Source organism: Rhinolophus sinicus, chromosome 6 (assembly GCF_057876585.1).
Source record: "Rhinolophus sinicus isolate RSI-liver-muscle chromosome 6, RSI-T2T, whole genome shotgun sequence".
NCBI lineage: Eukaryota > Metazoa > Chordata > Mammalia > Chiroptera > Rhinolophidae > Rhinolophus > Rhinolophus sinicus.
Window position 1 is genome coordinate 68,157,388 of NC_142506.1, and position 25,115 is coordinate 68,182,502.

Sequence of the window (25,115 nt, forward strand, 5' to 3'; positions counted from 1 at the left end):
ACCACGGAGTGATGCAGTGTGACTTCCGAGGCTCGGGTCTGTAAATGCCACGTCCTCCTGCCTTATTCTCTTGGGACCAGGCCACCATGCTGGAAGGTGGCCGTTGCACCCAAGCCACCGTGAGAGGCCCACAGCCGAGGCTGAGCGCCTGGCTGACAGCCAGCACCACCCCGCCAGCCATCTGAGAAAGCGCCTAGAAAGCGGGTCCTCTGGCGGGTCCAGCCTCCCCAGCGGCTGAACTCCGACCAAACTGCAGACTCATGAACAAAATACATGATTTCTCTGTTTAGACCACAAGTTTAGGGATGGTTGGTTATGCAGACACAGATATCGCTTCTAAGGTTAGCATTGTAACATCCTACAAAGCTGTTCTATGTTGACTATTTAAAACACTTTGCTTAAGTGGTTGGCAGAATAGTTACTATTTGTGCAACCTGTTAGAAACCGGGGATTAAATCTTAGCGCTAACAAACTATCCTGGAGCTCTTATCTGAACATCGCATCTCTCTTCACCTGCAAAACGCAAGGAGAGGTTTACTTTCAGGGTTTGTTTACACTTTCCAGAAGCTGTCTGTCCATAACAGGGGCTGTGAAATGACATCGTTTCAAATCATTAGAGCACATAATTATTATTCAGTCAGTTGAGTCAACTGAGCCACAGGTTTATTAAAAAAAAATTAAAAAAACATTTCCCTGAAATATAAAACTTGATTGCTGATCAAATGAAAGAATGTAAGTGGAAAAAGACTTTGCAAACCATAAGACACTCTGCTGAGAGAAGTTGAGGTTTAAAAAAAAAACCCAACACTTTTCATTTCAAAGTCTAACATTTAGCTCGTTCCACAGACATGATTGGAACATTGTAAATAATACATTTATAAATTCATTAATCCTTTTTAAAATGCCAGACTAATGAAAAATAGTGCATTTTTAAACAGCTACTTGGGTAGCAGGGGATTGGATTAGATGACCTTTTAAAGTTCTTTTCAGGGCCTATGAGTCTGCGGAATACAAGCTGCCTTGCTATCTGCACACACCAGATCACAGAGGATTTTAAATCTAATTTCAATTACTTACATTCTAGGCATTATGCAAAAACTAAAGAAGTCCACCTCAAAGCCTGTGTTAATGAATTAATAATTAAATCAAGTTTCAAAACAAATAGCATTAATGTAAAGATCATTAGTTTCTCAAAAACATGAATATTCTTTGCCTCTGTTTTATAAATAACCACTGAGTATTTTTTTAATTTTTAAAAGGTAACAACCTTCTAATAGCTACAGGAAAAAATACGGTTATAGATTAATAGAATGTCATCGTTGCGAGAGCATATTCCTAAATAATCATATTTCACGCAGGACCCAAATACGAGTAGTGAAATAATTCTTAAAATCGTGCTGAAGAGCTCTCACTGATGGGATTTTTAAAGTGTTGAATGGGCTCATTAATATTCATGACTGGATCTGCATAAGCACAGGAAGAATCTTGTTTGTTCCTCAGTTTTCTGTATAAATATGAGTTTAAATATTTGCTACCTCGGAAACAAAAACAGAAACTCATTGGATACTGAAAATAGTCAAGAGACACATAAAAAGCACATTGTAACCAGTGGCCGCGGCAGCAGATTCCGAAGCAGAGGGTCTGAAATGTAATGTCACCTGGTGTTTGAAGAAGCAAAGATGCTAATTCTGCTGATGAAGATGTTGGTCCCCCCTCTTGTGCCCCATTCATTATACAAGGCTGCGGATACCAAGTGCCGACGCGTGACCCCGGCAATCTAATGATGTCCCACACCTGCTCGCCTGGTACGATTTTAATTAACACTCCAAGGAGGTTTGTCAAGAGTAATCAAAAACATTGTCGCTTATAAAGCTGTGGCAAGAAATCAATAGTTTTCATCAGAAAAGGTAAGGTCTGGCATAACTGGACCATTTAATTGCTTCATTCCAATAAACAGAAACCGCACGTTTTAATGACTTGATTCGGAAGATCGATACCCAGCCACGTCCGGCATTAAAACAGCAACATGTGGGGACGGGCGCCGTCCTCTCCACGCCGAGAGCAGCATCCCTCTTTTTTATTTCTTCCCGAGTGGCACTAGGTTGCTCCATGTATGCGGTGCCGTGATTGATGTCAAGTGAGTGACCTCTAGGGCCGTAAGACGAGAACGGGTGACTAGTTCTCAATGGTAAGCGGCTGGCACTTGACAAAGTGCCTGAAGCAGAATGAATTTACTTCTCTTTTCCTCAATCATCAACAGGATCGCCCTGACCCCCACTCTCACTCCCTATAACAAGATCTCCTGTCGCTGCCTGAAAAATTTACTGTCGCGTCTACTTCTCACTGAATTCCAGTGACTGCTTCTGTCACCTTCAGTGAACTGAGTCCGCAGAGATTTAACTAAACACCAGCCCTAGTTTAAAAACCGAAGAGTGTTTTGCGCAAGGCAGATGTTCAGAGGCATCTCTCTCCGGATCGGCTAGCTTTGCTAGAAAGTTACATTTTCCTTTGTGCTACATTTAATTCAGAGCAGCGTTTGAGCCTGCAAACCTCATGCATTCACGCGGGCCGTGAACGGGCAGCTCTCCTTTAAAACGACAGACCTGAAGACCCACCTCTGCGTCATCAGTTGCCCTCGGAAGACTGAAGAGGCATGACATTTAAATCGTTCTGATTGTTACTTGAAAACAGAAATTCTTCAGTGTTGAAAAATACTCGGAACACCCTCATGTGCCTCTGCAACGAGAACACAGGTTTGCAAGAGGAAATAAAGACATCGGATTAAACAGTTGAAGCGCGCTGATGGACTCAGGCACCTGCCTTCGTAGCGATATTTTAAAATATTATAGTCAATAAACGTTTCTCAGCAATGACTTCAAATACTCTCAGATGGTAAGCATCAACACCTTCTAATACTCGCCAGTGAAACACCTACACAAAGTGTAAACCCACCTCTATGCGATGTACGTGATTTTAATAACCGGCTTCAAATAATTAAGCAATCAAGACCAACATTTGCAAACCCCCCTGTCAACCATGAGGCAATTAAAAGATTGACGTTTGATGGTTTCTTCCATCTCACTAAAACCTTACGCAAAATTTCCACTCCCTCTTTCATTTTCAATTCTTCCACCCTCGCTGCTTCACAGCTCCTGGCTATTGGCTTTTACAATCTGTCCCTGGAGAGGGAGGAGTTATTACCCCTGTCGATGGGAGAGAAAGGGATGTTATTCCCTTGTCACCCTCTCCGGCTCCGGCAGGTTCTGAGGGCTGATGTACAGCCTTCATTGGAGAAAGGCGGCCGAGACGCTGTGAGTCAGGCCTGTCAGACCCGTCTACCTGCGCCACCAGCATCACTTACTGGACTCAGAGTGACACTCCACGTCCCCAGGGTCACCGACAAACTCCAGGCGCGAACGCTGCACAGGGCGCCCTGCTCCTGGGGGCGACATCACGACACATGTCGTAGGAAGGAGGCTGGGAACCTCTGCAGCTTGGGCATAATAACAGATGCAAGAGTTTACGGGCAACATCCTTCCGAATCATACCAAGTTTATTGTTTAAGGCACTGAGGTTAAACTAAACATTGTGACGACGCATGAAAATGCCGAGGGAAGCTGATTCAAAATGCTGTGGGGACGCCACGCCATGAGGTCACACCGTCGTCCATCATTTCATGCTTCTTGTTATTGTGATTTCCTCAATATGTCACGACAGTCAAGGGACGGGAAATCTCTACTTAACACGTCATGTTCAGACTCAACATTTCTCTCTCTCTCTCATGTTCAAAATGTGAATAGCTGCTTCCATCATTTGTCACAAAACAATTATTTTTAAATGATTTAAGAATGTTATCAAAACGCACTCTTCCCCACGGCCAGGAAATGAATATTCATTTCCAGAATTCAGCCGAGTTCCCCACCCGGGGAATCTGGTCGGGCTCTAGGGACGCTCCTCCCAAAGTCACGTAGAACTTTTATTCTTTGTGTCTTCAGTTCGCAGGTCCCCTCTGCCCGGCTGCCCCGCTGTCTGCAACCTCAGGGGGGTAATTGGTGGGGCTCAGTCAAGGTCCTCGCCCAGGGGACGGGAGGCCCTCGCCCTGATGAGGTCGGTGTCAGTCACCAGCCCGGCCAGGTGGCTCTGGGTCTCTTCGATCACAGCCGGTGTCAGGAAGAGGCCTCCTGGGCCTGTCCCCTCACCGTGTGTCCCTTTACTCATCTATAAATTACGTACAACTGCATGTCCCTCACCCTCATCCAAAATCCTCAGAACCAAACGCGCTTCACATTTTCTGATTTTTACAAGGTAACTGAGGGCATACGCCATACATTAGGTAACAGTCAATGGCGGGGTGTCTAGGGCACCCCGTAATGAAACAAACACATCAAGATTTCTGCAGACAGCTGTCTGATTATTCTGGGGACGCACGCTGGTCATGCTGAAAAAAAAAAAAAAAGCTGCAAACAGGCGCACATCAGTCAGGCCAAATGAAGTGCAGAGTAACTCCTGGCTTCCGGGGCTTCCAGGGCTTTCTGGCCCCCCGGGACGGTGGGTGAGGGATCATGAATCTACCACCATCTCAGGTACGGCATGAAACATATGCAAAAACAAATAAAGAGATAAATGCAAGGGGAGAGAAAAAACGGAAAAGGAAACTCGACTATTTTCCTCTGGCGTGCTCACAGTGACACACATGTCCTCTTGGAGGCCATTAGATGCTATTCTCCAGGGGCTGCGAGAGGTGTGCCCAGGTGAAAACGACTCCAGCAGGATGCAGGCCCCAGAACCACGTCCGTAGTTCTCCTGCCCCCAGAAAACGCAAAAGTTCACGTTGTCTGCAGTCCAAAGCCAACGGGAGGCCAGCCCTTCCTGTCCCCTCACGCCCTGAGGACACACATGCCTGCATAGGCAGACTTTCCTGCAAGCCTGGAAAAGAAGGGAGCCGAGAAGCATGGTGAACGGAAGAAAGCTGCTCCTTTGCTAAACTGATTTGCTTATTAATGATGGGGCGACACACTCATGTCCTTTCAATTCTGTGCTTGCCGACACTCTTCCGCGGGACTAGATGTAACACCAATTGTATTTCTCTAGGATTGACCCAGCCTCACCACTTCTGGCAGTAATATTTTAGGACGAGTCAATGATCTATTTCCCAGAGTGACCTTGTTACCCCCATGGGGCCAGGTGAATTGAGGAGCAAAAAAAGCTGAATGAAGCACACGGATAAAGGGTACGACGTGTGCTTGAAATCCTCACGGAAGGAAGTTTGAAAAATTGTAACATGAAGCCCTTTTCACGGAGAGCCACCATTCGTCATCAATGGCTCTTCCCTCACCCCCAAGTGCTCACTGCCTCCCCTTTTCATGAGACGAACCTCCCGGAGGCCAGGTGTCTGACTGGTGCTGCCAGGGGACCCCGGGCCCCACGAGTTATAACTGCCTTTCGTCTAAGCCTTCCGTTGGCTCGTGCGCATGTGGCCCCCGCCGAGCCCATAAGGATGGTGCTTCTTCCTGTCACTCCTGACATTCCCAGTGACACTGCTAGAAACAGACCCCTTCCCCCCCCCCACCCCTGGACTCTCTACCATCGCCCCCTATCGGTCCCGGCCTGCACGCACCCCATGCAGGGCTCTGGGCAGGTAGGATGGAAAAGAACCCTACAGATCAATGCAGGAAGTGGTACAAGCTCACCAGCTGGCCTTGTTCCCAGGCACCTGCCGGAACGTAAGGCTCACAGGTCAGAGCAGCTCTGAGCGGGGTCCTGCCTGAGAACCCCTGGGCTGTCATGCCTGCTCATTTCACGCCAGCGTTTGAAAGAAGGTCCTGGGCCGCTTTGTCTTTTCAGCAGGGAAAGGCTTTCCACCCCAGAATGGTGAGGTTCCACAAGGCCGGAGCTGTCTCAGGCCCGAGCACAGAAACGGCCGTAAACACAGACTCTGGCCCCCCCCACACAGTGGACGTGGAGATTCCAGTTCCTCCACACACTTTCCCCAGAGAAAGGGACACTGACAGCCTTTCTGCCTCGTGTGTGAAATGTGTTGCTTCGCTTATTAGATTGTCATCTCTCACTCGTGTCTGATGAGCAGAAACGTTCCCCCGAGTATAAAGACAGGGGTGTCTGACCTCACGGGTGGCCCCCCAGGTCACAGCTATGGGCCTGGGCACAGCGGCAGCAAGTTCCAGCCACCTTTCCCGAGGCAGTTCAGTCACTCCCACTGATGGAGACGTACACGCAGGCACTGAGGCCGGGAGGCCTAGAGCAGTGGCCCCACACTCAGCTCCATAGGTGACGGACGCGTCCACAGGGGCTTGCGTGGCCGCCCCCCCCTCACGGGCTCCCGTACAGACCTGGTCCTTAGCAGCTGCTGCTGTTGCGCCTCTGTTTGGAAGGGAACATTCTTAACAATTGTTTTCTCTACTCATGTTGTAAACATCGATACCGAAAGCAGGTGTCTTTGCCGCCCCGACGACAAAGGCCAGCTTTGAGCATCACAGGAAACGTACCAGCACCCTAGGGACACGCCATCCCTCTCGGTGTCACCTGTGCCCTGTCCTCACAGTGCAGATGTGCACAGCTGACCGAGCCCTCACCGGGGGTCCACACAACACTGACGTCCTACAAAGGCAAAGTGAGTGTGAGACACAGGTCGTCCCGGTCAAAGCCTGCACACTCCACACCACGTCCCACTGTGGACGCCACTTATCACGTGACTTTCTTCTTGTAAGTGAAGACCCCGCTGCTGGGAAAGGCTCTTCCCCAACATGATTCAATGTCACTGTCATGTCTGTCCAGATAACAATGACAGAAATACTAACACCTTCAACAGAAGACTTGCGGGCAACCTTGCAATAATGCCGCGTTCCCCCACGGTCTGGAAGACAACAGGTAGGTGATGCCTTATCTAAAAAATGGATGGACAGCAAGTAATCTGGGCAATCCTCCATAAACATTGCTTCTCTCGGAGCTTTGGGAAGGGATTCACGGTGGTGAGTTCGAGATTATATTTCCTGATAAGAGCCTGGAAAGCAGCTATTCCAGGCAGCCAGTTAAAAGCAAAAGACTTATCAGATGCGGGTTCCCTGAATGTGTACAGTGTGTGTTCAACTCTGGAAAGTAGTTCTGAGCAACAAAGCTCACCGCCTTTCTTGTCTGCATCATCGCAATCACAGCTCTTTCTACCTATTAATTTTGCTAACCAGCTGAAACCACCACTCACGCATAACGTACAATAAGGTATCACACGCCACCGAAGTGCCACTTAGCAAATTAAATGCACATGCACTGATATGTAACACGAAATCCTGTATGTCATAAAATAATCACCGATGCAACTTTACAGGATTCAACAGTTGAAGTTCAAACCACTCATTTTATAAACAAGGGCGATATTTCACCATGTGATTTGTCAGGGCAGCCAATGCTTTTTTGAATTGTTCCTTTGGAGGCAAGAACACTGCTTTCCAGCCACGGCCAGTCTGCACAGAAAGCATCTCAGTCAGTCCCGTTGAAATAGTGGAATCATTAAGGTCAAGATCCGACGACTACTTTGTACTAAGCCATCAGCATGTACACGCCACTGTGCCAGGAGCTGACCCAGGCCCCCGCGCCTGTAAGACACTAACTTCTGCGACAGACACAGAGGCGCTAAATGGGATGAAACACACGTCACCAGGAAGACGAGCAGGGGTTCATCTGTGAGAGATGGAAGATCAATGTCAAAGAGCTCGCCTCTGCAAAGGACAGTCACTCTGACACTGAGCCTCCCGCCATTCATGTTCTCGGACGAGGAGTCAGTCAGGTCAAACCTCCATAAATGGTACCAGTGTCTGAGAGGGGACCACACTCATCACCTGCTCCGGGAAAACAAGGCCGTTCCGCCATCCGGCAGGCCTGTTTCAACTCCCCTTTAAAGAAAGGTTTCTGCTAAATGTTCCCTTTTGTTTTCTTAATTTATACGAGTTATTTCAAAAGAGAAAAACAAGCAACCCACCACTACCCATGCCGTGGACCAAACAATCAATCCTGTGATCGAGCGGAGGGGACCCCTGCATCCGCATCGATTGGATTCAAAATGCAAATGTGGATGCAGCTAATCTCCACACAAGTGTAACAGGTACGGCATTGATTCCTGTCCCTGGTGGTCACATCAAACTCTAACTCCAGTGGGGAGCAAAGGAGGAATGTAGTATGATTTGAAGGCGGATTGTGCTAAGTTAAAGACGCATATGCTAATGTCTAAAGCAGCCACTAACACACAGACACACACACACATGCACACATACACACGCACACACGTGCACACATACACACGTGCACACACATACACACATACACGTACACGTGCACACACAGAATGAGCACGGCTAAAAGTCAATAGAGAGGAGATAAAATGGAATACTACAAAATACTCAATTTGCCCCAAAGAAGGCAGGAAAGGAGGAAGAAATGAACAAAGAAGAGTTGGGACAAACATGGAGCAAAGGTGGTAGGCTTGAATCCGACCATATCAAAATCTCCAACTAAAGTCATGGCAGAAAATTTGTGAGAAAGGGACAAGTGACCATAACACTGACCACCACTTAACATCTTTTTATCTGTAGTAGAACTTTGCAATGTATGTAATACGTTGTGTTTGTTTCAATCACGTGTGTTCCTCGATAACTGGCCCCCACCTGGGAGGAAAAATGATGATTCACTGCACAGTTGTCACCTGTGGCTCCATCAGCAAAGTCCCTCAACAGAGAGTGACATGGTGGCTGCACCCTCGCTGAGGCTGCTGCCATCATAGAAATGCTTGTGCATTTACCCGATGGCTGCTGCCTCCATCGGGGGGCCAGGGACTCAGAAAGGCGTGCGCTGGACGTCGCAGACACACCTCGTGCTCGCACACTGTTTGCTCCCCATAGTAACTGCTCCTATGAACCCAAAACACCTTCTTGATGCTGCAAGAAAGATTAAATAAAGAAAGGTCAAGGTGTTAGTCACACACACGTGCACACAAACATCTCAAGAAATTCTGACATTAGGAAGAAAGTGATATAATGTCTGCACGTCGACAGCTACTGATATTTAATAATGAGAGCTTCTGGATCTCGCGAACAGAATAATACAGCAACATTTTTACAGCAAAGCAGACTGAATGCCTGTGATAAATAAATCTCCAGCCGCACACAGGCTGGAGTCTGTAGGAATTTCTGCTTTAACAACAAGAGGGTTTCAGTCCAACGCCAATGAGTTATGCTGGACACTCCCCTCCGGCCCTGACCCCTGCTTCCATAGCTGCACACACAAGGAACCACAGCGGCACTGCCCCTCGCTTTTGAAGGGACACGAGACGTCAACACTTCACTGTGCCATTTGATGGCCTCAAACAACTAACACTTTCCACGGAGCTACCGAGGTTTTAGCGAACAAGTCATTTAACCCTTGGCTGAAGACATCCTCTATTAATCGCGATTTCAAAATGGATTTTCGTCTTAGGGTTGTGACATTCGACGACACGTGTGCCACTGACTCGTCCTGCAACCTTGAAAAGAAATAGGATTTTCTTCTCACACCTCCGTGCTACACCTCTGACCCCGACCACCGCCACCTCTTACCTGCGTTCTCGCAATACCGTCCTAACAGACGACTTCCTGCCTGGCTCTGAATTCTTCACACTGAATTCTCTGCACGTCCCTCGGAGCCTTTACATGGCCTGTACGTCCCAGGGGATGTGACAGTCCTCTCCCCACACTGCTCGGCCCTCACTCCCCACCACTCCACCATCACTCGTTGGTCCCACCGCAGCCCCACATGGGCCTCTGGCCCAATTTGATTGTAAAAGAAAAGGAAAGAAACCGAGGGAGGGATGGCTGGTTCCCAAATGTTCTTCCTTTTGTGTGTTACAAACCCGGGCAGGACCCACCGCCCACCCCCCGCCCCACCAAGCAACGCTAATGACAACACGAGCCACGGCCGGGCTATTCACCTGTCACTGCGGGGTCGGGCTAAAGCAAACTATTGCTGTGACCAGGTTATAAACCTTTTTTTAAAAAAACCTTAATGGAAAGATGAACGGCTCATTAGCTATAACGAGGGCCATTGCAGAAGATGGTCCCAGCAGAGTGAGGGGAGCTGAGGCCACAGATGGACCACACCAGGCAGTAAGGTCCCCGTGTCAGGGCCACCACTCTGCCGTTGTGTGTGACTTCCCCGCTTCCCAAATCAGGTAAAACCCAGCTGGCGTACACGACCTGACTTGTGCCGTGAGACAAGGCAACACGTCTGTGGGGCAGCTGACAAAGAGGGGAAGTCAGCAACCGGCGTGGACAGTGAGATCGTCAGCCTGACACAGGGCTGCCGGCCGCCGTTATCACAAACAAGCTGTGTGCTGGCAGTTAGTGTCTATTTCTGGACACTGTTTACCTAAATGAAATCACTTACCCACTGGGGCAGGGTTCAGAGCTCAAAAGAAAAGTGCAGCTGCCGCTGGAAGGATGCACGCCTGGGAAAACAGGGAACAAGGCCAAAGTTAGAAGCCATCCTAGGAAAAAAGTCTCAGAGCTGTAAAAATGACGCGGCATGCATTCAGACCATCGATTCATTTTAATTCCACAAGTTCAAAGCCACTGTTGACGGGAACTAATTAAGAGCTAATATTCTCCCCAAAATGATCTGGAAGGAGTGCCCACTCTCCCAAGGTCACTGAACAGTCCACCCCCAAGGTCGTTACAGGTAGCGCTAGCCTGTCCCTGGAGGACAGGTCTGGGAAGCCCCACGCCTGCAACAACAATGACACGTGCGAGGTCTTCCTCAGATCCTTCCTGGATTGTCACTGTATCTCTGGGGACTTGGCTCACCACAGTCATATTGAGTTATGACCTTTGTCACCCTTGAGTTATGGAAAAGTTGATCCTAAGGTCCAGGCCGCATCTTGTCACATGTAGGTTCTATTACGATTGCTCTTTGCATCGGCCACCAGAGGAGAAAGCTCTCATTTGACATTCAGCCACAGGTGCAGAGTGCCAAGTGCATCAGATGCCTCAGTTTACGGCGTGTTATCCTCACCGGTCAATATCCGTGCCCTCTCCTGAGTGTTTGAAAAATTCCCCTTGGTCTCCCTCCTCCCTCCCGTCCTCGTCCCTCCCACCTGAGGCTGCAGACGTCTGACGTCTACTCTGCCTGTTGGGGAACCAGGCGAGTGATGCTTCGCGTCCACAGTTTTCTTTTTGCTCAACACCCTCTTACCCTGTCTTTCTTTCATTCATGTGACGATCTCGTCCTTGTCTGTTTGCAGTTTCATTGCTGGCACATTTTAAGTGATAGTATCTATCATGGGATTTCCCCCCCGGACTGTAATAGTCTCTTTTTTCTTATCTCCCTGCACCCCCAGCAGGAGGTCCCTGCTCACGGTACAGCAAGGCCTCCCCCCCACACATTTCTCCGGGGTCATTCAATCCCTTGAATTAGTGGGTACACACGTGTGTGTGCACGCATGTGTGTGCGTGTGCTCGGGTTTAATGAAACCAGTCCCATAATCCTATCTCTGCATCTCTGTTGAGACCATGACATAGCGAAGAGAAAGCAGAGGATCCTAAGGGAGGGAGGGGCCCTGAGAAGTCAAGTCATTGGACAAACATGGGAGAAGCCCCTCGTTAAAGAGCTCGTGGGCCCTCACGGGGAAAGGCGAGCATGACACACGTGCCAGGTGGGCAGGCGTGCACAGCTGTGCAAAACCTAAACACAGAACCGACCGCCTCACGGAGGACGTGGCATCTGCCCGGGGCCTGGGAGGGAAGGAGACCAGACAACAGATGCCCTCACAGCACAGCTCACGGCAAGTGTGGCCAGGGCTCTTCTAAACGCTTTGGGAGAATTCTCTCAGTGAGTCTTCACAATAATCTCACGCTTATAGAGGAAACACACATTTGAGATGTTAGAAGTGAAAAAATGAGGTGAATTAACTTAGTGTAAATCACAGGTCGGGGTCGCACCGCAAATTGAATCCAGGTCTTTTTTACTCCGAAAGCCCTGGGTCCCTGTACCTCCCTGTGCTCAGCACCCCTGTAACTTTCCCACCAAGAAAGGGGGCAAAGAGCGAGGGCTCAGGGAGACGGGGCTTTAACGAGGCCCTGGCCCCAGATCCAAGGTGGAGGAGCAGGTAAACGCTGCGCCTGCCTCATCTGTGACCACGTTGAAATTACGACCAAATCATAGAACAATTAGCCTGGAGACGCGTCTGAAGTCTGGCGGAACAGAAGTTGTGTGACTAAGGATACAAAGAAGGGGCAGCGTCGAGGCTGGTGGGGGGGGGGCAGGGATGCAGAACAGGCCCCAGACCTCCACGTGGTGGGTGGGAAACTGGGAGGGCATCTCAGCTGCACGGCTCCCCCCAGAGGCGCGAGGGACCCCAGCTGCGGTACTGGTGCCGGGAAGAGGAGCCCCCACAACATCTGCCTGTGAGAAACAGCAGGAATTCCCACCGTCCGGATGCGATGGAAGGAAGGCACCGTGAAACCCTGCCGTCCTCCACACAGACGCACTCGCTCTCGGGCACTCACCCTGGGCTCCAGCTGAGGGACTGACGGACGGTTACTCGGGGCGTGGGCGACACACGGGCACAGACTGAAGTGTGTGGCTGTGAGGCGAGGGCGGGAGGACAGTCAGCATTTTCCCTCCCGTGCAGGCGCCATCTTTCCTGTGTTGAGCCCGCCCCCTCCAGGCAAATCCGAATCTGATTGGCCTGGTGAGCTCCGGGGCTCCGCCCCACTGACTCACTGGGACCCCGCCCACCCACCTGCCTCTCCCGAAGCCAGAGGCACTTTTTCCCCAGCAGCCAGCCCTGCCTGCATTGCACTCTTTCTGGAAAACTATCGGAGTCCGAGGGCCCCAGGTGGGATTGGCCTCAATGTGCTCCGAGACTTTTGCTGAGTCGCTCCAGGCTCAGCACTGGCACCAAACCAGAGTCTACATTAACCTGTGACCACAACTCTTCCCCCTCTAGTGACTCCCTGAGGCCCTGCCTTACTTAACGCACGTACCACAGGAGGTGTTATCAGCGGCTGAATCTTAAGGGAACCAACAGGTGGCAGCAGGCCTTGGGGTGTCCTGGCTTTTTGCAGAGCTGCCCCAGGCCAGACGCTGGTGGCAGCCAGAGTGGCCTCTCCCATGTGCCTCCAGGGTTAGCACAAGCAGCAATAACTGCAGATCGCTTTGTAGCTCCTACCCGGTAGCCCCCGGGCGGTCACAAGCAGTGGGTGACCTGGGCCTAACGTAATATTGTATGTTAGCTTTATTTTTTTGTCAGTCTTTTTTTAAATGATCCTTAAAAAAATGAAAAGGCTTGAGTCCCAGGAAGGCAGCTGGACTTCTGATGACGGCTACTAGGGGGTGACAGAGAAAGGAGGAGGGAGGGGACCTGGACCGATGTGGGGAGATGAGAACCCCGCCAGCCCTTTTCCGATTTAAACAGGGACCTTCAGCCTGTTTTCATGGATCTCCTTATGGATGCCTTCCTGTGCTGCCAAAGGCTGTATTTATCCACCAGAGGAGCTCAGGACCAGTTTCTGGTTGATCGCACCAGAGGCCAGGTCGTCATTACGGAGAGAATCATTCAATGATGCTCCCGAGAAACCTGCACCAGAAATACCCGAGCAGCCGGGGCAGCGCCAATCGTTTCACCAGGAACCACTTCTTCCCGCCAGGACGCCACACCAAACCGTAATTCACGTCTAGTGAAAACATCAACCACTTTTATACATTCATTAAAGGTCATGTATTCATCAGTGTCAATCCTTTTAATTCTTTGTTACTTAATAATAAACAGGCATCACCCAGCACGAGGGAAGTATTCTCAAGAAACAGCCAAGAGACTCAGTGAGTACGTACATACAGTTTTAAATCACCCAAGAAGCAGCTCAGATGTTTATTATTATTCGTCTTCGCAATCAGAAAGCTTGATAATGTATCGTAGGCGCGTAGCGTCATCGTTCTAGATGCTAAAAGCAGGTGCCAGAGCAGAAATGACAGGAGGACTTCTCCCCTGGACATCCTGCCTCTCATGCCGTATGGAAAGTGCTGGCACCGTGACGTTCTGCTGCAAAGCTGGTGATACAAAGACTGGCGTGCCGTGCCATCCCACATGCTCTCCAGGACATCTGGGAACCGACCCGCCTTCACGCTGCCAACGGAGATGACGCTCTAATAAAACGACTCCTTGCATTTGAAATGAATGATGTCGGTAGCCTCCACCAGGGGCGTCTGGGATGGGACCTCCAGAACCTCCAAACTCACTGCTCAAGAGACTAACTATCCCCTGTAGGCCTGTTATTCCTGAGCTAAAAATACCCTCCAGGCTGGATACATTGGAAGACAACTAAGGCTTCTCAATATTTCCAGCAGCGAGGCCTGTGTCTGTTGCTGCTTGGCTGCTTCCCTATGAGGCAGTGAGACAGGACACTGCAGAGCACGTGAGCCAGAAAGACCCCAACACAACACATACTTGGAGCCACCCCGTGGCGGGTGAGGCACAAATTAAAGAGACAGGGAGTAAAAGATGGCAAGAAATGTAAACACACTGCCTTAAGGTGTGAGAAATGGTTCATCTATATATAGAACCAGTTTAATATCAACAATTAATCTATTAATCTCCAATTATTACCAACTAAAACCGAGATATTCCACTTCATAATCTTTAAAATTGGCAACTCAGCTCCTGGCATGTGTTAACTAATAACTTTTCTATTTTGGACTTTGCCATATTAACACACACACACACACACACACGCACACACACACACACCCCAAAGCTGAGGAATGCAGCCTGTCCACAAAGCCTTTTCTCTGGGAAGCTGCAACCCCACCATTCAGCTGGCTGCTATGCCCCCAGCCGCTGGAGACCGATGACACCGCCAAGGCCTGCAGCTTTTATCTCCTACACATATTTCACCTAACAGGAGAGGCCATCCGTTATCAGATGCACCGTTGTCTGATGTGCCTCTAAGAAAGAAAACACATAGCCAAATCCAAGCCTCATCACAATTTCTGAGATAAAAATATGAAGCGTACATCTCAGAACTAATGTAATATGGCATCTATTCTCAGTTCCCTCTGATCCCCGTGTCACCACCCAGGCCAGGCCCCCTTCATGTGTCGCCTGGAGCTGAGCCATTACCCTCTAATGGACCCCTTGACCCTTGACCCCTCCGATTCTTCCTCTACTCCGCTGCCAACACGACCACTTCTACAACACAAATCTGATCATTCTGGCCTCCAAAGTGTTCAAAGGCTTCCTAACGGCCTCGGGACAAAGACCTAACCCCTTGGGCCCAGCAGCCCTAGAGTAACCTGACTTCTGTCACCTCTCCCGCCTCATCTCTCACTCACCTCCTCACCTCAGAACACCCGACCGTCAGTGCTTCAAAGGCCAAGCTCCACGCACCTCTCAACGCCCACACCCTCCTTCCTCGGCGAGCTCGTCCACCTGGCTCACACCTGCTCGTCTGTCTCCTACACCCTGTCTGTCCCAACCCTCCCTGACCACTCTGCCCGAAGAGCAGACCTCTGCCATGTGCGCCCCGAGCACCATGCGTGATGCCGGCACAGCGGGCGGTAGCCGGAGTGACGGCCTGAATTATGAACGACGAGCCTTTCCAACTTCACGCTCTACGAGTCCCCGTGTCTAGCATGGTACCCGGGATGTGTTGGGTGCTCCGTGTTTGCTGACTGACCAAAAAGCACCACGTCTTGGATGATGGCTAACGCACTCTCCCCAACACTGGCAGATACGACGTTTTGCTGGAAGATGCTCACAGGGCTCTAAGGAACAGCGTCTCAAATTGGGGTGCTGCGCACACAGTAGGCACTTCTTCATTGTTAGGTGTGATGCAGCTGCTGCCGCTGACAGCCACGAAGGTGGAAACACTGCAAGAAATAAAACGTCATCGCTATTGAAGAGGATTCGTTTCTTTAAATACGCCATGATCGAGCTCTGTAGTTTTTCTTTACCCAGACAAGTGTGTGAGCATGATTTCTCATAACTACGTTAACCATTGATTCTAAAATTCCAGGACAGAAAAACAACCCTAGGACCAGGTTACAAGGCAGAAACTGACACTGACAACAAATGCGGTCAGTGAAGTATATTTTCTCCTCAGGTATATGGATACAAATTTTAAAATGTAATAAAAGAAACAGATTTGATGTGTCTTTTAAATTCCAAGCGATAGAAACCACAAAATCTGAGCTACAACAAATAAGTGACTTTTCTCATTTGCCAACTCAAATGACATCTGGTCATTTGTAACAGAACAGGTGTTCTCCAGGTAAACATTCCCTGGGCACACGGTGTCTCCATTTCATATCAGACAGTCCCCAGCTGACCATCACGTTCCAGCTGATTCCCCGGGATTTGCAGTGAATTTTCCCACGACGTTAAGTTCTGAGACGCGGCCTTACTAACTCCTACCGGACTGCAGAGTGCTGTGCCCCACTGTGGATTAACAGGCTTTATGTGCTGTGAAACGCTGGATTAAACATGCGTTATGAGTTCACTTTAGATCCGGGACACATTTCCTAACACGGTTTCTATGCGAAAAGGACCCCAGGGAAGCCAGCAGCAACGGAAATGCACAGCTCCCTTCACTTTCTCTGCCCGTCCAGCCCCTCAGCTCCGCCCCAGGATGGCGGCAGCAGCCCCCACTGGGCAGAAGCCCAGAGCCCCCCCAGGCTCTGTCCATGGCAGCACGGCCCCCTCAGTCCCCTGTGGCACTGCCGTCCCCTCCGCAGAGCCCGGGCAACCCCAGGTCCTCACCTCTCCCCTCACACTTCACCAGAAACATTAATAAAGCCGCTCCTCACCCTCATCAGACCCCGGTCCAGGTCCCCCCACCCGTCCCCTTCACTCGTCACTCTCACTTCGCCTCCTCCGTGACCTCCCCGGCTCAGCCGCAGGCTTCAAACCATTTCCCAAAGGGAATCTGTTTCCCAAAGTCTCCTTTCGCTGTCCCACCTGCACAGCTTTGCTCCTGTGGTCTCGTCTCTCCTGGGCCCGTCTCTCCAAACTCCAGTCTCAGGACTACCACCCCGCCAACCCGCACCTCGGACCCCACCGGGCTCCTGACACCTGCTAGACCAGCCGACCTGGCCGGCTCCTTACCTGCACACACCTCCGCCTGCCTTGCCTTTCTAATGCGACCTGCCTGTCTTCCTTCCTTTCCTCCTGGAGTTCCCTGAGGACAGGCAGGGCTTCACTGGGCTCCCTGGCCCCCAGCGTGCGCGCACACACACACGCGCACACACACACACACACACGCACGCGTGCACACCCAGCTTACAGCAGACACAACGTGGTGAGTGAACACAACAGGGCTCAGTGGGCCAGTGTCCCCCTCAGTCAAAAAGAGGCTGAAGGGCGGTGCAGCAAGGGTTCTGTAACCCACTTAAAAAAGGGGGGGAAATAACGCCAACGCTTAGGCAAAAGCAAAAGGCTACGGGAAAATAAATCAAGGCACGAACAGCAAAATAGTAAGACAGAAAGCCAACGGTTCTCTTCTTGGAACCATTAACATTTCATCACAGAAGAGAAAATGCTCCCTTCTAACACCCGCAGGAAGTGACACCACTCATGACTTTGCCCTCGCTGGTTGCTATGACCCAGTAAAGTGCGTCTCCCCACTGTCACCCCACTGCATTCTCCTAACAACCCTACGATTATCCCTGCTTTACCTCTGAGGAAACTGAGTCACGGGGCAGTTAATTAACCTTCCCAGGGCCTCGCCATCAGCGGGGCAGAGCTTAGGTCTGAACCCCAGAACCTCCTCTTCCTGATCCAAACTCATCCCCTGAATTCAGCTATTGACTGTGCTGTCTTTGCAGCATTTGTGTGGGGTGTGGGGCACACGGCGCCCTCCTACCCAGAGAAAGCAATGCTCCCACGCATGTGCGGTGCTAACAGCCGCTGAGCCCCCACAGTCCCTGGCTCAGGTGAGTTTCTCATGTCTCATAGCAAACCCAGGAGCTGTGTGTACACCACAACCCAGACAGGTGAGCCGACTCGGTCCAAGTCACACTGGACCCGGTGTGACGGTCCCTCTGCAGTCAGCCACCTTCCTCGGGTGACACCACCCACGCCCGAGGTGGTGGGGACGCGTAGGCCACCTCACAGAAGCGAGGGCAGTACCGCTGGTCAGCGACAGCCAGCAGGAGAGGCACCCGTCCCACTCAGGCTGGTGGCGTTTTTCTTATCGCTCTTTAAAAACATAGGGTTTCCTTTGAGCCTCACGGAATTCCGCAACCTCAGCAGGAAACAGTGAGATGAAGGAAAAAGACCCTTTCTCTCCACTGACCACCTCTTCCCCCAAACACCCTCTCGAAGAATCATTTGATACTCAAAATGACACCACGATGCATTACACATAAAAAGCGGACTAATCAAACAACACGGGGCTCAGCTAACGTTTGCCAAGTGTCCCAGTGCCTCACGGCTAAATGCCTTCTCGGGTCGTTTGCGCGAATCCCCGCCGATTGTTCCCCTGCGGGCGATCCGCAGCCTCCGCCACACTGCAATGCTGCCTGGTCTTCCTACCAAGGAAGCCGCGTAAACCACCGCAGGTTAAACAGCTCGTACTAGAGGAACCAACCCGACGCGCGCTCCCGGCCTCAGCCCCGCGCGCCCCCGACCACATCCGCGCGCCCCCGACCGCATCCACGTGCTCCCATCCCAGCCCCGCGCGCGCCCGACCACATCCGCGCGCCCCCGACCGCATCCACGTGCTCCCATCCCAGCCCTGCGCGCCCCCGACCACATCCGCGCGCGCCCATCCAGCCCCGCGCGCCCCCGACCGCATCCGCGCGCCCCCATCCCAGGCCCGCGCGCCCCGACCTACCGCATCCGCGCACCCCCACCTGAGACCGTGCGCCCCACCCCTGCAGCCCCCACGCTCCCCTGATCCCAGGCCCGCGCGCACCCCCACTCCGCGATCGCAGGCCCCGCAGCCCCGCAGAGCAGAGAGCTAAGGCACCCGGCGGCCCGCCGCGGGCTGGGCAGGTTGGCTCCCCCTGGGGGCCGAGCTCTTGCAAAAGGCAGACTGAGCTTGAGCACGAGCTGGTCCAACCCTCTTGCCTGGAAGAATCACATCCACACCACAAAATCCGTTAGGTGCGCAGTCCGGCCGGCATTGCTGTATTTACTGCGACCTTTATTCACACATTCAGAGAATGACTATCCTGAGAGTGGGACCCGTTGGAAAGGTTACGCTCTCTCCTCTACAAACTCATCGCGCACAAACCCAGCCCTGCGGGTGCCGGTGCGTCTCCGCGGTCACTCCGCGCCAGGCAGACGCCCAGCGCCCAGGGAGTCCAAATTAGAACTGCACTAGGACCCGCATCGGTAAGAATTCCCACATTTTAGACACAGTTAGGGTTCATGCTTTTTAATCGATGATATTATTGACGCCTCTGAATAAGCCCCATATCAGAGGCCAGCTGGAGCTTCCCACACTTGTCCAGCTGGAACTGCAGAGCCCGGAACAAGGGCCAAGTGACTCTCTTCTCCAAACACCCAGACCGCGCACAGGCTGCAGCGTGGAAGGTGCTAGATCGGGCCTTGCTCCCAACAAGCCTGGGCTCGCTGACATCTGGGCTGCATGACGCACGCCAATTAACACGTCCCCAGGTTTCCTTGCACACCCCACTCTCACGTGAAACACAGACGACTGTTCTTTTCAGCGCGGTCTGCTGCCAGAAGAGCCATTTCTCACTCTGTAAGAACCTCACAGGGATTGCCACTAAATGAAACTGCTCCACAACGACCTAATTTGTTCATTCAGGAGGATAAAGTCGTCCGATCCATCCGCTGTCGTTGGCGTGGTTTCCGTTATTAGGTTGGTGCAAAAGTCATTGTGGTTTAAAAGGTTAAAATAATTGCAAAAGCCGCAATGACTTTTGCACCCACCTAATACCTTAGCCATAAAAGGCCCAAGGCTTACCAAGACTATTTTGGAAATAAAGGTCTTCAGAACATGAATCTTAATGAGATCCTTATTTAAATCGTGCCTGAGAAGGTGCTTTACTTTTTAGATGCCTTTTTTTTTTTTTTCACTTTCTAAATTTATTTTAAGTGTGTTTTTCCAGGACCCATCAGCTCCAAGTCAAGTAGGTGTTTCAATCTAATTGTGGAGGGCGCAGCTCACAGTGGCCCATGTGGGGATCCAACCGGCAACTTTGGTGTTACGAGCGCCGCGTTCAAACCAACTGAGCTAACCAGCCACCCTAGATGCTCCTTTCTATTTTCACCCATTTGTAATCCCAAACGCACTTTTTTAAAAATGTTGTAAAATGTATTTTCTCCTAAGATGTCCGTTCACTATCTTAGACCTGTTGCCTTTTGGGCCTTAGGTTATTTTGTGGTGAATGAAAGATAAAATATGTAATTATGAGAGGTTTTCCATAATGATACACCCCTGCATGCCCGCCACCCTTCAAAACAGACCCCTTCACAGTCTTTGCCTTCCTCTGTCCACTCTTCCTCCGATGGAGGCTTTTCAAACAGGAACGAATCTATAAACCCGTGCTTCCTGAGGTGAGGTTCTTAGAATACCAGTCTGGCAAGATCCCCCGTGGGAAAGGAAGGGGCCCAGGCATGTGGCACGCAGGTATTTGCTCCACCTCCGATACCCACAAGTCACATGAAGGCTGGTGGTCCAAACCTGTCCAACCTGGGGGAGCCCAGCATGTCTCAGGTTCGAATATGCATCCTTTTTCCCAGCAAACTTGTGAATATGCTGCGGAACTTTTATCTCTAGGATTTCACTGCAAGAATTAAGTACGTAAACCATCTAACATGTGGAATAATTATAGGTCAAATAAAACTGAGATGCAAAAGGGAGCAGGAGAATTCGTTTTAGGGAATGAAGAGGAAGCTGGCCCTAATTGCTGTTTGTGAAGTTCATTTAGCCACTGTGTTTACCAAAAGAAAAAAGAAAAATAAATGCTTTGGGTGAACAGACACCACGTCAGAACCCTGAGGCTACACAGAATAAGAAGGTTCCAGAAATATCCCTTTCCTCCCATGGGAACTAGGATCCAGAGTGGGGGAGCCCAGGCTGTTGAGTCAGCCTCTCCATCACCCCACACACCGGAGGTCTTTAAAAACAGTCCCCTACTCAGAGCCCCCTGCAGTGCCCTTGGAAGTGAACTGTGCTCAGGAGAGAGGGCCACCCTTCTAAAACTGATGGACTCGGGGTGGCTGGTTAGCTCAGTTGGTTAGAGTGCGGTGCTGGTAGCACCAAGGTTGCCGGTTGGATCCCCGCATGGGCCACTGTGAGCTGCGCCCTCCTTTAAAAAAATAAAATAATAAAATAAAATAAAACTGATGGACTGCTCCAGCCCCACCGTTGCCCCCAGAAGATAACCGGGCACCCCTCCCAGCTCACCGCTGCCAGAAGATGGGCACGGTTGACAAGACTTTGATGCACTTTTTTCCCCTTGTGGCAGAACCAACAGAAAACAAACTGCACGAACACCATCCTTGAGAACACGACCCAGACGCTAGCAGCCTAAAGGCTGTTCACACTGTGGCCCATCTGGACCAATTTTCATTCACTGAAAACATTTTACCAAAGGAACTCCAGCTGCATCAAGCACGGGGCGAAGAGGAAGTGGTGGGGTGGAGGGGCAACCAAATGAAAAAGCCGCCTTCAGTCCTTCCCCGCCAGACATTGTTCAGAAAGCTAGGGAAGCGTTTATGGAGAACACTTAACAAATCGCCCTTAGACATGCCTGCCCATGGGGCTCCCAGCAGGACACCTTCTCCCCCTCCCCCCCACACTCACACATGAAGGCACAAAAGGTAATGTGACTATAACTAAGAAATTATGCATGATATTTGTCTCCTGTTCCTCACAACACTTAGCAGAGGACTAGGCAAAAAATAGATGCTCCATAAAAACTAATCAATTGATGAGTTAATTGATCGACTAATGGCCCTTCTAAAGCTACTTATTATCTGAGAGAAGCTGGATATAGGCTGTAAACACTTTGTTCCTTTTTTACCCCAGAGATTATTTTCTATTTCACAGGAGCCTCACAGTTCAAACTGGACTATGAAAAATGAACCAAAACAGGGTGGCAAATAGTTCTCAAATTCTATCCCACCCACAAAATTTGCATTATGACCGTTGATATTTATCAAATGTCACCAGGCCCCTTCTATCTATCATCTTCACCCACACAGAATAGCCTGAACTGTGCGTATGTGCTTTCTGTTACCTAATAACAATGAATTTTATGGAAACTCCTCAACGGAATAGAAATGATAAGCAAAATATATTTCCTCTCTATTTATATTTCATCTATAAAGCCCCCTAAAGAATTGCTTTCTTAGGTCTGATGCTTGATGTGTTTAAAATATAAGCACTTGCTAATTTCATCGCTAAGAATTATGAGTATCACATGACATATGCCATCAAACGAACGAGTCCATCCTGAGAAATTTCACTGTAACCAGCCATCTGAAGACCAGGATCTGCTACTTAGAATGCTTCGAGTTGGGCTGGCTAGATATGTTGAAGGTGGGAAACGTTCCCCGGTGTGTGTCTGATCAAGAGACGGTGAGCAAAGGTCCGTGTTTCTTGTACTTTCACAGAAAATGAAAGTGATTCTTAACTACCAGAATAAAAATCCTGTGAATTTACATGTGTGAAACAACTTCCCTTTTTCTGTTATTTTCAGTCCCCCAAGGAGTGGAAGAACTGAAAGATCTTTCGGTGTCGGTTCAAAGAAACTGCAGCATTTTTCGGTTCACAAGAAGTAGCGTCTTAAAGCAGCTTGCATGATATTTAAGCAATGATACCACGTAGTAAAATAAAGTTCTAATCGCAGCCTGGGAAATTATATTCATCGTCTAGAACATAAGTGCTTTGGATTTAGTCAGTGATCAGCTCTGTGTTTCTCTGCAATGGAGCTCACCCCCCAACCAAAGTAACAGGGTGGGGGGTGGGAGATGAGGGTCAGGGGGATCAAATATATGGTGATGGAAGGAGAACTGACTCTGGGTGGTGAGCACACAATGGGATTTATAGATGATGTAATACAGAATTGTACACCTGAAATCTATGTAATTTTACCAACAATTGTCACTCCAATAAGTTTTTTGAAAAAAGAAAGAAAAAAGAAAAGAAAGAACATAAGAGAAATTAATAAACTAGAGGGGGGGGGAAGGGAACGTTTACCAAACGTTCTCTTTCACTTTGTCTGAACAGCCCAGCACTGCTCATCCAATCTCTCCCCACTCCCCCAGGAATGTTGTAGGGCGCTTTGAGGGCACACATACGCACAATCTACCCAGGCCAAAAGGCAAGGTTACCGAGGGGACGTCATAGCCATAAACGCTGACATTTTAACCTTGGAAGTTCCCTGGGGTCAGGGAAACGGGGCAGCTGCAGGCTGGTGTCTCTGCTGCCACCTGTTGGCCGTACAAGGAAAGACATCACAGGAGAGGCGAGGAGAAAGCCTGTCACCTTCATGCTGATCCATAAATACTGCTTCAGTGTGGCAAGGGGAGTACACAGCCCCTTCAGAGAGTATTACAAAAGCCCTGGACCCCTCCCTGGAAAAAACACATACACAAAACATTTTGGTAGACGACTCGGGCCGACCTGAAGCCCAGCCACGCACCCCTTCTGGCCCACACATACCCCAGGCAAACCTTTTTTGTGCTATGCCAAAAGCTCTGCAGAAGGAAGAAAATGGGCATTCCGGAAGGGTGATTAGCATGTGAGCTTCAGAAGAAAGCTTTTCACATCCAGCGATTTTTAGTTCGAAATTGGTCCTTATCGAAAGAAAGAATAAAGACCTTCTTGAACTTTCCCCTATAGCCAACAAAGATTGGATTTTGTTTCAGCATTGATCCGTGGGAAAGGCTCTCTGGGAATTGCGGGGGGCATTTCCAATGGAAATGCTGTGTGCTTTTGACACCCCCACTGCTGACGTCTTAGCACCTCCCACAGCTGAGTTTTGGATGGACCACGCAGTCTGGCACACGTGGTCCGTTGGCTTGGTTCACAGAAATGCCTTGTGTTTCCACGAACATTGTGCAGCAAAGGCTGCAGGATGGCCGCTGCCTCTGCATTGTTCTGAACACACCCCAAAGCGGTCCTCTCTGGAGGCCTCCCCGGTCCTCCGTTCCCTACCTGGGCAAGGGTATGTGAGAAGCTGCTGGAACCAATCCGTCCATCTTCCTGCCTAAGAAGTGACCTGTAGACTCCTAAGGAGGGGACCACTGGCCCCGTCAGTGCAACACACTGGTCCCTGGGACCTGTCAGTGTGGCCTAGGGATTAACCCAGAAATGCCCAGCACCCTAGACACTCTCTCTCCGTGAAACCCCCTCGGATCTGAGGTGGAGGCAGGAAGGGAGCTCGTGTCACCTGTGTGGTCACACAACCTCACGGCTCTGTCTGCCTCCAGAGACAAGAGCTTCTCCCCTTCTTTTTGTCCTCAAGGGTTCAATCTCTACTTCTGCTTGGGCCCTCCCACAGCCCGCGTAGAGCATGTTTCTCCACCCGCAGGGAATGGTTCACCTTGAAAAATAAATGCTCGTTGTCTTCTGGGGGGAAGGGCTCCCCGTGCACTACAGCAGTTTGACGGAGAGCTAACTGAGCAGGGAGCCCCGGGGTGCTGCGCCCGGCCCCCCGACCCCTCGCGAGTTCACACGTTTTGTTGATGTAATAAAATGTAGCTTTTACAGTCATCTGCAGTATGTAATTCCAGACGCACACAGTGATATTACCAGGGTGATGCTTGGGTTTCTTTTCCCGTTAATGGAAACTACATTTCACATTAATTATGCAAAGACTTGATGATGGCTTGTACAAGTCTGTCCAAACGTCGATGTTTTAGAGGCAATTCCACTTGTGGCGGCCCTCTCCTTGGTAACAGGTTTTGTTCCAAAAGGTGATCTTAAACATACACGTAAAGCGGTGCTATCCACGGATAAAACAAACATGTATAAAACTCCGTTTTATGAGAGAATGGTAGATGTGGAACACGGCATCAGTTCTCATAAAATTTTGTTTAGAGAGCATTTACATTTTGACTATGTTCTTTGCATCACGAAGAATGTTGACAACAGGGACTC

At 50.2% G+C, this 25,115-nt stretch overlaps 1 long non-coding RNA gene across 5 annotated transcripts in view; it reads right to left on the reverse strand.

The window, feature by feature from the left end:
- Positions 1–18,679, reverse strand: part of LOC109457772 (uncharacterized) — a 39,807-nt gene extending 21,128 nt beyond the window's left edge. Inside the window, exons 1-4 of one of the 5 annotated variants that reach the window (XR_016021586.1) lie at positions 13,023–18,427; positions 12,543–12,619; positions 10,426–10,486; positions 5,609–8,942 (exon numbers count right to left, since the gene is read on the reverse strand). This is a non-coding gene — a long non-coding RNA (uncharacterized LOC109457772). The other 4 variants (XR_016021588.1, XR_016021585.1, XR_016021587.1 and 1 more) reach the window with 4 other exon arrangements.
- Positions 18,680–25,115: the final 6,436 nt, after the last annotated feature.